At 41.8% G+C, this 15385-nt stretch overlaps 1 long non-coding RNA gene across 1 annotated transcript in view; it reads left to right on the forward strand.

Annotated features, from left to right (window-relative positions):
• The window catches only part of LOC129051535 (uncharacterized), a 40715-nt gene that overhangs the window by 13053 nt on the left and 12277 nt on the right, over positions 1-15385 (forward strand). The window contains exons 2-4 of the long non-coding RNA XR_010137573.1: positions 8805-9005; positions 12245-12337; positions 13563-13806. This is a non-coding gene — a long non-coding RNA (uncharacterized LOC129051535). The remainder of the gene's footprint in view (positions 1-8804; positions 9006-12244; positions 12338-13562; positions 13807-15385) is intronic.

Below are 15385 nucleotides of genomic sequence, written 5' to 3' on the forward strand. Positions count from 1 at the left end.
CCCGTCTCAGAAAAAAAAAAAAAAAAGCAAAAAGAAGGAATTCCTGTTATTTGCAGCAACACGAATGAACCTGGAGGACATTATGCTAAGTCAAATAGGCCAGGCACAGAAAGACAAATACTGCATAATCTCACTTATATGTAGAATCCAAGAAAGTTCAAATCATAGAAGTGGAGAGTAGAATGTTGGTGGCCAGATGCTGGGGCAGAGTGGGGCTGGGATAGGAATGAGGAAATGTTGGTCAAAGAGTACGAATTTTCAGTTAGACAGAGGGATTAAGTTCTGGGGATCTCTTGTACAGCACGGTGACTATAGTTAATAATAATGTATTGTCTACTTGAAAATTGCTAAGAGAATAGATTTTATAATGTTCTCACCACAAACTAAGTATGTGAAGTGATAGATATGTTAATTAGCTTGGTTTAATGGTGTCACAGTGTATACATATATCAAAATATCACATTGTACACCTTGAATATATATAACTTTATTTGTCAACTGTATCTTAATGAAGCTGGGGAAAAAATCAATAAAAAGTAAACACACACACAGGACAACTGAAGATCACTTTTTATTTTGTAGAGACAGAGTCTGGTTGTGCTGCCCAGGTTGGTTTCAATCTCCTGGCCTAAGTGATCTTCCTGCCTTGGCCTCCCAAAGTGCTGAGATTACAGGTGTGTGCCACCACGCCCAGCGGACTATCACTTTTACTTAGGAATATAGGTCAGAAATATTTTTTTAACCAGCAAATCAAATCAAACAATATATTAAAGAATCAATTTAACAAAACAGGATTTAATTTAGGAATTCAAGAATAGTTCGAGCACTGGAAGAGCATGATTTAATATTTTAAGAACTGGAAAGAGAATAAAAACATGATCATAATAACTGAAGCTACAAATTCAACCAGACATTTTTGCATTCTTTAAAACTCATTTAAGATAAAGAGAAGCTTCCAAACATGTTGAAGTTTATTTTCTAGAAATCAATCGTAAACATTTCAAATAAACACAAATTATTTTCATTAAAATAGAAAAAAGAAGAATGCTGTCTACGGCCCCTAATGGTCAACAGTCATTGCAGGGAGTATAACAGATAATGTGGCTACTGCCCCTAATGGTCAACAGTCATTGCAGGGAGTATAACAGATAATGTGGTTACTGTAGCCTTGTAGTATAGTTTGAAGTCAGGTAGTGTGATGCCTCCAAGGCAACAGTAACCAAAACAGCATGGTACTGGTACCAAAACAGAGATATAGATCAATGGAACACAACAGAGCCGTCAGAAATAATGCCACATATCTAAAACTATCTGATCTTTGACAAACCTGACAAAAACAAGAAATGGGGAAAGGATTCCCTATTTAATAAATGGTGCTGGGAAAACTGGCTAGCCATATGTAGAAAGCTGAAACTGGATCCCTTCCTTACACCTTATACAAAAATCAATTCAAGATGGATTAAAGACTTAAATGTTAGACCTAAAACCATAAAAACCCTAGAAGAAAACCTAGGCATTACCATTCAGGACATAGGCATGGGCAAGGACTTCATGTCTAAAACACCAAAAGCAATGGCAACAAAAGCCAAAATTGACAAATGGGATCTAATTAAACTAAAGAGCTTCTGCACAGCAAAGGAAACTACCATCAGAGTGAACAGGCAACCTACAAAATGGGAGAAAATTTTCGCAACCTACTCATCTGACAAAGGGCTAATATCCAGAATCTACAATGAACTCCAACAAATTTACAAGAAAAAAACAAACAACCCCATCAAAAAGTGGGCGAAGGACATGAACAGACACCTCTCAAAAGAAGACATTTATGCAGCCAAAAAACACATGAAAAAATGCTCACCATCACTGGCCATCAGAGAATGCAAATCAAAACCACAATGAGATACCATCTCACACCAGTTAGAATGGCAATCATTAAAAAGTCAGGAAACAACAGGTGCTGGAGAGGATGTGGAGAAATAGGAACACTTTTACACTGTTGGTGGGACTGTAAACTAGTTCAACCCTTGTGGAAGTCAGTGTGGCGATTCCTCAGGGATCTAGAACTAGAAATTCCATTCGACCCAGCCATCCCATTACTGGGTATATACCCAAAGGACTATAAATCATGCTGCTATAAAGACACATGCACATGTATGTTTATTACAGCATTATTCACAATAGCAAAGACTTGGAACCAACCCAAATGTCCAACAATGATAGACTGGATTAAGAAAATGTGGCACATATACACCATGGAATACTATGCAGCCATAAAAAATGATGAGTTCATGTCCTTTGTAGGGACATGGATGAAATTGGAAATCATCATTCTCAGTAAACTATCGCAAGAACAAAAAACCAAACACCACATATTCTCACTCATAGGTGGGAATTGAACAATGAGAACACATGGACACAGGAAGGGGAACATCACACTTCGGGGACTGTTGTGGGGTGGGGGGAGGGGGGAGGGATAGCAATGGGAGATATACCTAATGCTAGATGACGAGTTAGTGGGTGCAGCGCACCAGCATGGCACATGTATACATATGTAACTTACCTGCACATTGCGCACATGTACCATAAAACCTAAAGTATAATAATAATAATAATTAAAAAAAAGTACAACAACAACAACAAAAGAAAACAGATAATGTGGCTACTGCCCCTAATGGTCAACAGTCATTGCAGGGAGTATAACAGATAATGTGGTAAAGTAAGAGAAATAAATATGTAGTTTAAATATGGGGAAAAGCCTTTTTGATATCCTTTTCTATTTTGATTATAAATGTGCTTAGGTTCTTCAAAAGATGTGATCTGAGAATAGCACATATTAAGGTCATGTCTTATTACTACAGGCTGTTCCAGAAAGGCCATGGGGCTTTCTCTGTTTATGGGAACAGCTGAATATGATCAAAACTGGATGGGCCAAGTGCACAGGGCCTATGCTGCCAAGACATGCCTTCAAAAATAGGAAGTGAAAATCCAGTCCCATGCTTATGTATCAAATATAGCACCGGCCCTCAAATTCAAACTGCTAGAGTATACTCAAATTGCTTCATTTAGCTAATTTTGGGAGTATACTAATGACCAAAGGACACTTTACTATAAAGTGACATTTGTTAATAGAGTTCCAGACTCTAAAATGCAGTTTCCAGGATACTTGTAATAGAACATAGGGTAACCTAATAATTCGACCATTTAGTCACAAACCTATTTAATCCAACATTTTTTCGAATTCATTTACTTAAGAAATTAGATCATTCATTACAATTAATTTGGCAAGCAAAGACAGCCAGCTGCTCAAATGAGATCCCAAATTTTCTAACAAATTGAATAAACACTAATTTGTTTATTTGTTGATATGATTATGGAATTAGCAAAATGGCCTATTCCTCAGCATGAAAAATTCAGGTCCAAATTGTTTCATTGAGGCTTATTTCTGTTACAAGTCAAATGAAAAAGAGAATCTATTATTCACAAATTATTTTTAAAAATCATTATTAAAAATAAAGACCATCTGAGCATAGTTTGAAACTTCTAACTGCAGGTTTTCATCTCCATGTGGTCCTCACTTTTTCTCTAACGTGGAGCCCACAGCATACTTTAAATGGCACTCATCCTTCTGAGACCTGTAGTCTCAAAGTGCCTTCCCCATATTATAAAAATATTTATTATTTATGTATTTATTTTATTTAAAGAGACAGAGTCTTGCTCTGTTGCCCAGGCTGGAGTGTAGTAGTGCAATCATAGCTCACTGCAGCCTCAAACACCGGGGCTCAAGTGATCCTCCTGCCTCAGCTTCCAAAGTAGCTAAGACTATAGGCATGCACCACCATGCTCAGCTAAGTATTTTATTTTTCGTAGAGATGGGGTCTTCCTATGTTGCCCAGGCTGGTCTCAAACTCTTAGGCTCAAGAGATCCTCCCACCTAGGCCTCCCAAAGCGCTGGGATTACAGGCATGAGCCACCACACCCAGCCAGAATCTTATTTTTATTTATTTATTTATTAATTTATTTTGAGACAGAGTTTCACTCTGTTGCCCAGGCTGGAGTGCAGTGGCGCAATCTCGGCTCACTGCAACCTCTGCCTCCTGGGTTCAAGTGATTCTCCTTCCTCAGCCTCCCAAGTAGCTGGGATTATAGGCACACACCACCACACCTGGCTAATTTTTGCATTTTTAGTAGAGATGGGGTTTCACCATGTTGGCCAGGCTGGTCTCAAACTCCTGGCCTCAGATGATCCACTGCCTCGGCCTCCCAAAGTGCTGGGATTACAGATGTGAGCCACCTCACCCAGCCTTTATTTTTAATAGGATAAATTTTCATAAAGACCTTATATTGTATACCCTTTATACACATTTCCACTATTTGCTATAGCTTTTCATAATTTCAGGAAAATGCCAAATAAGTTAAGCTTTATTTTTTTATCATTTACATTTAAAGCACATTAATTTACAGAAATGATACATTTTGCTCCAAAAAATATTTTTTGTGCATCTGAGGAAAGGGAAATGCTTATTTTTATAAAGAGAAGGCACAGTACTGAAGAATATTTCAAACTTCTTTTCAATGCTTTTAACTCCCTGCTTTCCTTGAGACAAAGACAGACTTACCTGTTTGGAGATAGAGGGGGCAAATAATGGGTTCATGTTTGATTCTCTCTCACTCTTGCTGCAGACTCATTTCTCTTCTAGCTCACTGCCAAGCCACGAACAGTGAGCTACACAGTGAGTGTACCAGGGAAGGGCCTAGGGCTGCTGCCAGGAGCCCAAAGCACTGTGCAGTGGATAAGTCTTGAGGCAAGCTAGGATTTTCCATATGACTGGAGAGACAAGTATCTTAATCTCAAATCAGGTTGAATGGGTGCAAAATCTCTAGATTTGTGGTAGGACAGGAATATAGGAAGATCTAATCCAACTCAGCATACTAGAGGCCTTATGTTTGGGGACAATTATTTGATGTTGTTCTCTCAGCCTGTTAAATATAGTGAACTCCATGTTCCTCTTCAAAGAATCAGTATGTCAGTATGTTCAGTTCTCTTACTCTGTGTTCTCCATTTTAAAGTTTAACTTTCTGGTTCTCTTCGCCCCCTTGCCTCTAGCTTCAATAAACAACTTTCCTGCCAGTTCAATCAGTAGTTCACATCTGTTCCCCTGGTCACCGGCTTTAACCTGTGTCACCCTTGGTCACCTGCTCTGTCCTGACTCATCCTGAGTCACCTGTTCTGTAACCGCCTTTCCTGCCAAACTGCTCACCCCGCCACTCTGGCTCATACCCCTGCTCTCTTTAAAATAGCTAAGGGGAATTACCTTAGACTGTGTGGTCTAACCTTAGCCAATAAGGGAACAACACAGCAGTAGGAGCTACCTGTGTCAGGAATAAAAACCCCTTCTCCTCCCTTGTTCAGGTGTGCTCTTGCCATTGCTCCATCCACCAGTCATGCCCTTCTATAGAAGTAAAAATTGCCTTGCTGAGAAAATTAACTTTATGTTAGAGTGCTATTTCTTTGGCAGCACCGAAAATTTATTTATAACAAGCCTCATATGGCTCCTATGTCATTTTTTTTCCAAATTTATTAGAAGGCCAGAAGAAGTATATTTATGTTGGCACAGGCCCACCCCAACCCCCACACAATCACCAAATCACCCACTTCATAGTCTTGAAGAGTCCAAATTAAAAGACTACTGGAAATTATATCTCTGCATTTAACCTGAAATAACACTGGCCAAGGGGGGAAGAACAGATTACTGAAATTCTGAGGAAGCATCTAAATTCAACACTAGATGTCTCTATCTGATATTTTGAATTATACATAAAACCTTTTTTTCTGTTTTATATTCTTCCTAAAAAAAAAAGTAATAAATGCCAAATATTTCACCCTAGATTATCATTAGCCAGATGACTTTTTTTTGCAATGCTTCTCCTTGCCATTCATCTAGTCTCTGAGAACATAAAGTCTGAATCACTGCAACCATGTAATGTTTTGGAGCAAGGGTTCTCAATCTTGGTTACACATTAAAATAGCTTGGCAAACTTTTAAGAAATACTGTGCCTGATTCTCCCCCAAAGATCGGATTTAAATGGTAGATGGTAGAGTCTGGACAGAAATATTTGTTTAAAGTTCTGTAAAACAAAATTAAATTTCTAAGACCCCTCCCCCACCCCCAACTATCTGAATGTGATATGGCTCCGTTGTCTGGAGAAACACCCAGGGTCCTTTGTCTCTCACCAAGAAAATTAGTGACATGGACACACATGGAGTGGTTTCAAGAAGTGGAAAGTTTAATAGGCAAGAAAGAAGAAAACAGCTCCCCTGTACAGAGGGAGGGGGGCTCAGAACGGAAAAACCCCACGTGCAGCAGAAAGCAGTCAGTTATAATGGGAGGCTGGAGGAGGCGGTGTCTGATTTGCATAGGGCCCAGGGGATTGGTTTGACCAGGTGTGTCATTCACGTAGCCCGTGAAAAAACCGGCCCTGCCACCCTAGCCTTTCATAAGCAAATGCCGGTTGCCATGATGCCCTGCACACGTGGCTTTATCTGGAGGTTGCCATGACACCTGGCACACATGGTGACAAGGTAAAGAGGGCAGGAGACACCATATTGAATGTACCTGGCTTCCAGCTGCCAGTATTTGCATATCAGTGTTTGCCAGTCTGGTTTTTCAAGTCGCTTTCTGTTAGAAAAGAAATGCTTTTGGGGTTGATTTTCATTAAAGGAAAATTCCACTGAGAACTTTCACCCTTTCTAGATGCCTAAAAATTATTTCTAAATAACTCCCATACTATTTCCACCATCAGGGGAAGTAAATCTAACTGCTGTTAGGGGGTATTGGATGACGATTCTTTCTGGCTACTTCCTGCTGAAAAAGGGGCATCCTGTGAGGGACAGCAGTTGGGCCTCCTCCTGAGGTTGATCTAAGGGTTCTCAGAAGAATGGTGTGTCCACGTGTGGTTCTGTCTGCAGCACCATTTGGACTTTGATTGCTTCTAGATGAAAAGAGATGCATTTTACAAGAAGATTTAAAATGTAGAGTTAGAACATGAATATTAAGATTACCACTGTTGGCTGCATGCAGTGGCTCACACCTGTAATCCCAGCACTTTGGGAGGCCGAGGCAGGCAGACCACCTGAGGTCAGGAGTTCGAGACCACCCTGGCCAACATGGAGAAACCCTGTCTCTACCGAAAATACAAAAAAAAAAAAAAAAAAAAAATTAGCCGGGCATGGGGGTATGCACCTGAAGTCCCAGCTACTCAGGAGAGTTGCTTGATCCCAGGAGGCAGAGGCAGTGAGCCGAGATCATGCAACTGCACTCCAACCTGGGTGACAGGACAAGAATCTGTCTCAAAACAAAAACAAAAACAAGATTACCACTGTTAGTGGAGGTCTTATAGACCCTAACTATGACGGTAGAGTTTGATACCGGTTACACCAATGGGTTGTAATACTGGCTGGCCTCCACTAGATGGCGCTGTATGTTACCAGAAACATTAATATAAAAGTAACATTTTCCTTGAGAAAAGCATACATTTCCCCCTTGACTTGCCAGTAGAGAATAATTTTAGGCTTAGACCATTTTGTAACTTGCAATATGATTGGGAGAAATACGTTATTGGGTGGCTATGATAACTTTAGTGTTAATCTTGATAATTCCTTTCCTTTAATTACTAAACTCTTTCATGACTGAATTTCACAGACCCTCTTACAACATACTCAAATTTTCTGACCTGTTCTAAACACCCTTCCTTTAAACAACCAGTTATTTTCAGCTGCAGTGAGGGTCTGACTTAGGAGCAACATAACACCCCTCCATGTGAGGTCAAATACCTGAGTTAAATTTTGGAAAGTTTCTATATACCTATCAGGGTCTTTAGAAAATCAGCCTAAGTCTCCCTTTATTTGCCTAAGGTCCTGTAATAAGAAGGGAACTTGAAGGGGCCCCAAATAAGGGGGACTCTCAGATGGTTCCCCTGGAAGTTGCTTCTCTAATTTGGGGGAATTCATCTCTTTGGGCCTGCCCAATATGACCGCTAAAAGAGCTGGGTTGATCTTACAACACTTGCAAAGGTTCAGTAAAAATGTCATTCCCATGTGCAAAAAAAAAAAAAAAAAAAAAGCCACTTTTCTCTTCAAAGTTCTGAGGTTAAAGAAGTTCCAGTGTTTCAGAGTGCACTCCAGAGGGGTGCAAGCTGAAGATAATCTGTTACCTATCTAGAAAAAGAAGTGAGAGAGGGCATCCCTGTAGTCTCCTTCCTTTCTGTAAGTGACCCAGGGTGGAGAAGAAGACAGTGGGAGCATCCCCTCAACTATTTTCCCTCCCTGGTTCCTTGGTCCCGGCACCCTGTTAAAAGTGCTGCCCATGGTTGTAGGCGTGACACTCCAAGCCATGGCACCAGAGAAACTAAGCTTTGGGGGCTAGTCATGCTCACCCTGGTAGCTCTAGTCCTCTGCTTACGATTTCCCTTTGACTTCCTAGACTTGTGTGACCTGCGTGCCTCCCTAAAAAAAATAGATCTTGGGAAAGGCAAGGCCCCTTTAATAGAGGGAATGTGGTAGATTGCCTGCTATTGTGGCCCGTGCTAAAGCATTTACCCTGAGACAAGTGGTTCCAGTTAATTTCTGGACTTAAAATCCCATTACTAATTAAGTACTGTCTTAATCAGAGACAGAGTAGATGCCTTAAGGGGCCATGGGGACCTAATGGTGATTTTCCTGCTGATGGGACAGTACTGGCACCAAAATTTGGCTGCGGAGGACATACTACTCCTAATTGTTGAAGGCAGAATTTTCTCATTCACAGGAGCAGCATGAAACCTGGTTTCCAGTAGAAAGGTGCAAAAAGGAAAAATTGGGAAGCTGCGGTGTACCACAGAGGACCAGCACAGTGTCTTATAAAGAGGATCTCTATTTCTACTATGTAACACTGTTGGCTTAGAAATACCATGTGCTGGGCCAGGCATGGTGGCTCACACCTATAATCTCAGCACTTTGGGAGACCGAGGTGGGTGGATCACCTGAGATCGGGAGTTCAAAACCAGCCTAGCTAATGTGGAGAAACCTTGTCTCCATTAAAAATACAAAATTAGCCAGGCATGGTGGCACCTGCCTGTAATCCCAGCTACTCAGGAGGCTGAGGCAGGAGAATTGCTTGAACCTGGGAGGCGGAGGTTGTGGTGAGCCAAGATTGTGCCATCACACTCCAGCCTGGGCAACAAGAGCGAGACTCCATCTCCAAAAAAAAAAAAAAAAAAAGAGAGAGAGAGAAAGAAAAAAAGAAATACCATGAGGAATGTTAGTGAAAAACAAATGTTAGTGAGGAATATTAGCGAAAAAAAGAAATACCATGAGGAATATTAGTGAGTGACCTCGCCGTAGGGGAAGGGGAGACCTCTGTTCCTAGATTACAACAGCATTTCCCTGAGCTATATCCATGGTTACTACAGCATTTCCTGATTTTGCCTAACGGATTACTTCTTCCCTAGGCTGTAAAAATTCCCACACATTTGACACACAGAGAGAATAAGAGACATAACGACCGCTGATAGAAAAAGAAGGAAAATTTTGGCCTGGCGTGGTGGCTCACGCCTGTAATCCCAGCACTTTGGGAGGCCGAGGCGGGTGGATCACCTGAGGTCAAGAGTACAAGACTAGCCTGGCCAACATGGAGAAACCCTGTCTCTACTAAAAATACAAAAATCAGCCAGGCATGGTGGCCGGCACCTGTAATCCCAGCTACTCGGGAGGCTGACGCAGGAGAATCACTTGAACCTGGGAGGCGGAGGTTGCGGTGAGCCGAGATCTCGCCATTGTACTCCAGCCTGGGCAATAAGAGTGAAACTCTGTCTCAAAAAAAAGGAAAAGAAAAAGAAGGAAAGTTTTGCAATAGGGTAGCTGGGGATCTTTTACCAACACCCAGAGCAGGCTGTCAGAGGCTGGGTCCAGTCCAGAAGCCTTTGAATAACACCAGGGTGTGCCCCAGCCAGAAATTCTCAGTTATTTCAGAACCTGTCCTGGCCTCGCACAATGGCAAAGTTTCCCTATGAATAAAAACTGGTTTGAAGCATGGCCAACATTCCCAATGACCTACGGGGTATTGGGGGGTTCTCCATGTCCTCCCCAGCAAGTCTGACGTCCTTTAAGTCTTATAAGAATGTCAGCCACAATAAGGATATCTAGACAGCTGACAGATGCCCATTAATTTATTTGATTTGATTTAAAAATAGAGGCCAAGAGCCTCGGAATGATGGGATAGATTTTGAGTTCACTCCTCTACTTACCGCTCCAATGAATGTGGTACCTTGGATTCCCAGCCAATGCACCGACATGATATGGCTCCATTGTCTGGAGAAACACCCAGGGTCCTTGGTCTTGCACCAAGAAAATTAGTGACACAGGCACAGGTGGAGTGGATTTAAGGAGCAGAAAGTGTAATAGGCAAGAAAGAAGAAAACAGCTCCCCTGTACAGAGGGAGGGGGGCCTCTGAATGGAAAAAACCCCACGTGCAGCAAAAAGCAGTTGGTTATATTGGGAGGCTGGAGGAGGCAGTGTCGGATTTGCACAGGGCCCAGGGGATTGGTTTGACCAGGTGTGTCATTCATGTAGCCAGCGAAAAAACTGGCCCTCCCATCCCAGCCTTTTAATATGGAAATGTGCGTCGCCAGATGTCCTGCACATGTGCCTTTATCTGGAGGCTGCCATGACACCTGGCACACATGGTGACAAGGAAAAGAGGGCGGGAGACACCATATTGAATGTACCCGCCTTCCAGCCACCAGCATGTGCATATCAATGCTTGCCAGTCTGGTTTTTCAAGCCACTTTCTGTTAGAAAAGAAATGTTTTGGGGGTTGCTTTTCATTAAAGGAAAATGCCACTGAAAACTTTCACCCTTTCTAGCTGCCTAAATATTATTTCTTAATAACTCCTGTATTAGATGGACCCCTCCTGTCTACCAAGGATATTCCAAAGTTAACCTGCAGTACTAGTTTAGACCATAATGAGAAGGGGGTAGTCAGACATGCCTCATTATACGCTCTTGCCTTTTGGAATTCAAGAAAAGCTGACCAGCGTCAACATCAACACAGACCTTAAGTCTGATAAGAAACATTTACAATCTATTTGCCCTGGAGCCTGCTACCAGAGGCTTCATCTGCATGATAAAACTTTGGTCTCCACAAATCCTGATTATCGCAACCTAGACATTCCTTTCTATTGATTCTAGGTTGTTAGAAAATAATGAACTCTTTCAAACAATCACCAACCAGAAAATTTTTAAATCTACCTATAATCTGGAAGCCCCCCACTACCTTGCTTCAAGTGCCCCGCCTTTCCAGATTGAACCAATGTACATATTACATTGTAATATTACAGGTTATATTAATGTGCATGTCTCCCTAAAAAGTATAAAAGCAAGCTGTACCCCAACCACCTTGGGTACATGTCATCGGGACCTCTTGAGGCCTTGTCATGGGCGTATCCTTAACCTTGGCAAAATAAACTTTCTAAATTGATTGAGACCTATCTCAGGTACTTTTGAGTTCATAGTTCATTGGGTGGCTCTGATGTGAAGCAAAGATTGAAACCCTTAAAGTTGGTGGTAAATGGCTTCTAAACTTAACTATACATTCTAATCACCAGTGAGGTCCTCAACAGACCTACTATAAGACTGGAAAAACAAACACTGTTTTTCCCTGTACTACACTCACACTCAATACACTTCTGTGACCAGATGTGTGGGGTTTTTCCCACACTGATCAGTTCTCTGACACCAACTGGGTGTCCTACAATGCAATTCAGTTCTGACACTAACTGGAATCTGTGCAGACCCCACAGGTTAAGGGTCCAGTCCCACACAACTGTCCCCCAGTCCAGATGATAGTTCCAAGTAGTAGGTCCCCAGGTTACCCACAATTTCTCTCTGATTTGGCTACAAATCAGAAGTTCCCACAACCCCCTTCTTGGGTTCAATAATTTGCTAGAGTGGCTCACAGAACCCAGGAAAATAGTTTATCTACAACTGCCAATATATTACCAAGGAAATTTTGTATGTTTGTTATTTACTTATTTTTGGGAGACAGGGTCTTGCTCCGTCACCTAGGCTGGAATGCACTGGTGTGACTATAGCTCACTGCAGCCTTGAATTCCCAGGCTTAAGCAATCCTCTTCCCTCAGCCTCCTGAGTGGCTAGGATTACAGGTGCATGCCGCTGTGCCCAGCTAATTTTTTATTTTATTTTTGTAGCGACGCAGTCTCACAGTGTTGCCCAGACTGGTCTCGAACTCCTGGGATCAAGTGATCTTCCCACTTTGGTCTTCCAAAGTGCTGAGATTACAGGTATGAGCCACCACACCCAGCCACAGAGGATATTTTAAATGATATAAATCAACAGCCAGAAAAAGAGACACAAAGGGCCCAATCTAGAAGGGTCCCAAGCACAGCAGCTTCTGTCCTAGTAATGTTGGGGTGTGCTACCTTCTGAGCATATTGATGTGTTTGCCAGCCACATAAACTCTCCAAACCCTATGGTTCAGGAAGTTTTATGGAGGCTTCATCACACGGGCACAATCAATTACTACCTCAAATCTCCAGCCACTCTCCCTTTCCTGGAGGATGGGGTTGGGACTGAAAGTTTCAAGCCTCTAATCACGGCTTGGTCTTTCTGGAGACCAGCCCCAATCCAGGTGCCTACCAAGAGGCACCTCATTAGAGCAAAGACACTCCTATCACCCAGGAAATTCCAAGAGATTAGAAGCTCTATGCCAGGAACTGGGCCAAAGACTTATTAGAACAAAAGATACACTTAGCACCACTATTGCTCAGGAAATTACAAGTGCTTTAGGAGCTCTGTGCCAGTAACTGGGGCAGAGAACAAATATATCCATTTTTCATTATGTCACACCCACTCAATCAAAATTTCTGAAATTTTAAAAATATGAACCCCGAAATCCATATTTTTAAATAATCCAACTGAGACATGCCTCAGCATTTAAGAGTCACCAGACTGGTTTCCACTTTAATCTATCCTTCATGATCTTTTCAGACGTGCTGTCATCACACCTTCTCTTGGATCTCCAATTTAAGTCCCAATCTCTTCATATCTAGATTATTCTAATGAGTCAGTGTTTTCCCTCCTTCAACTCTTTTTGAACGCTGCCACAAGATTTGCTCCAAAAATGTGACTTTACTGCAGATATTTTGACAGAGGATTCATTTTGCCACTGTGCCACATCAAAGGATCCTATCAAAGCATAAAGTCACTTTTTACAAAACAGTTTAATACTAACTACAGAACTTTACCAGGCAGTCCTGCCCCAGTCCCTTTCTAACCTTCAACAATTTGGCTCAGAGTCTTCTCCCAGCTCTGTCCCTTATTCCTCACTCGGATCCATCACTCCTTCCCTAATTCCATTTGGAGCCACCTCATTCCCCACTCTCGCCCCTCACCACCACCCCAGGGATACAAATCAACAATCATGTGAGGCTCAGGGATGGGGTGAGGATTGATATTTTGCAGATTATCGGTGACCTAAAAGCCTAACATTTGTGATTTTCCCCCTAGATTACACCAACAGCCCCTCTTCCACCACCATCCAAGGTTCAGACTCCACATGTCCTATCAAAGCCACCTGTGGTCCAAGGAATAATTCCAGGGGAACACTTGCCATTCTTTGAGGGATAAAGCAAGCCATAGATGAGGGATGTCTGGTCACAGAAGTAGAAAAGGCCATTTTCAAAAGAGAGAAGCTCGGGGAGCATGTGAACTCAAGCCAATGACGATGCCAACCATTGCTGCAGAAAGCTGTGTAAGTGATAGCTTAGTCCAACTGCTTGCACAGGACTCACTCAGGCTTCTCACTGCAGGGAGCCCTGTGTTCCTGTGGTCCTCACTCTCTGGTCCAGCAAGAGCAGCATCTGGTGCCCCTGAGGCAGCTGCTCCATGTCTCAAATGCCCTGGCCGCTTGTGGATTAGCCTCAGCCCCTGCAGCAGCCTGACAATTTTGCGGGCTCTGTTTACATCTCAGACTCACTCCCTACCACATGCAAACTTCCTTTAGGTCATATTGAATGGGAGTAGTGAGAGAAGGCATCCTTGTCTTGTGCAGTTTTCAAGGGGAATGCTTCCAACTTTTGCCCATTCAGTACAATGTTAGCTGTGGGTTTGTCATAGATGGCTCTTATTATTTCGAAGTATGCTCCTTCATAGCCTAGTTCATTGAGGGTTTTTAACACGAAGGATGTTGAATCTTATCAAAAGCATTTCTGCATCTATTGAGATAATCATGTGGTTTTTGTCTTTAGTTCTGTTTATGTGATGAATCACATTTATTGATCTGCATATGTTGAACCAAACTTGCATCCCAGAGATAAAGCCTACTTGATCATGGTGGATTAGCTTTTTGAGGTGCTGCTGGATTTGGTTTGCCAGTATTTGGTTGAGGATTTTTGCATCTATGTTCATCAAGGATAGTGGCCTAAAGTTTTCTTTTTTTGTGGTGTCTCTGCCAGGTTTTGGTATCAGGATGATGCTGGCCTCATAAAATGAGTTGGGGGAGGAGTCTATCCTCAATGTTTGGGAATAGTTTCAGTAGGAATGGTACCGGCTCTTCTTTGTACATCTGGTAGAATTTGGCTGTGAATCCCTCTGATCCTGGGCTTTTTTTGTTGGTAGGCTATTTCTTACTGATTCAATTTCAGAGCTTGTTATTGGTCTGCTCAGGGATTCAATTTTTTCCTGATTTAGTCTTGGAAGCATGTCTGTGTCCAGGAATTTATCTGTTTTTTCTAGATTTTCTAGTTTGTGTGCATAAGGGTGTTCATAGTAGTTGCTGATGGTTATTTGTATTTCTGTGGGGTCAGTAGTAACATCCCTTTGACATTTCTAAGTATGTTTATTTGGATCTTCTCTCTTTCCTTTATTAGTCTAGCTACTGGTCTATCTTATTAATTTTTTCAAGTATCCAACTCCTGGATTCGTTGATCTTTTGTATGGTTTGTCGTGTTTCACTCTCCTTCAGTTCTGCTCTGATTTTGGTTTTTTCTTGCTTTCTGCTAGCTTTGGGGTTGGTTTGCTCTAGCTTCTTTAGTTCTTTTAGCTGTGATGTTAAGTTGTTAAATTGAGATCTTTCTAACTTTTTGATGTGGGTGTTCAGTGCTACAAATTTTTCTCTTAACAATGCCTTAGCAGTGTCCTAGAGATTCTGATATTGTACTTTTGTTCTCATTAGTTTCAAAGAACTTCTTGATTTCTGCCTTAATTTTATTATTTACCCAAAAGCTATTGAGGACCTTTTTTTAATTTTCCTGTAATTGTATGGTTTTGAGCAATTTTCTTTGCATTGAATTCTATTTTTATTGTGCTGTGGTCTGAGAGTGTGGTTGGTA

This window comes from Pongo abelii, chromosome 17, assembly GCF_028885655.2.
Source record: "Pongo abelii isolate AG06213 chromosome 17, NHGRI_mPonAbe1-v2.0_pri, whole genome shotgun sequence".
NCBI lineage: Eukaryota > Metazoa > Chordata > Mammalia > Primates > Hominidae > Pongo > Pongo abelii.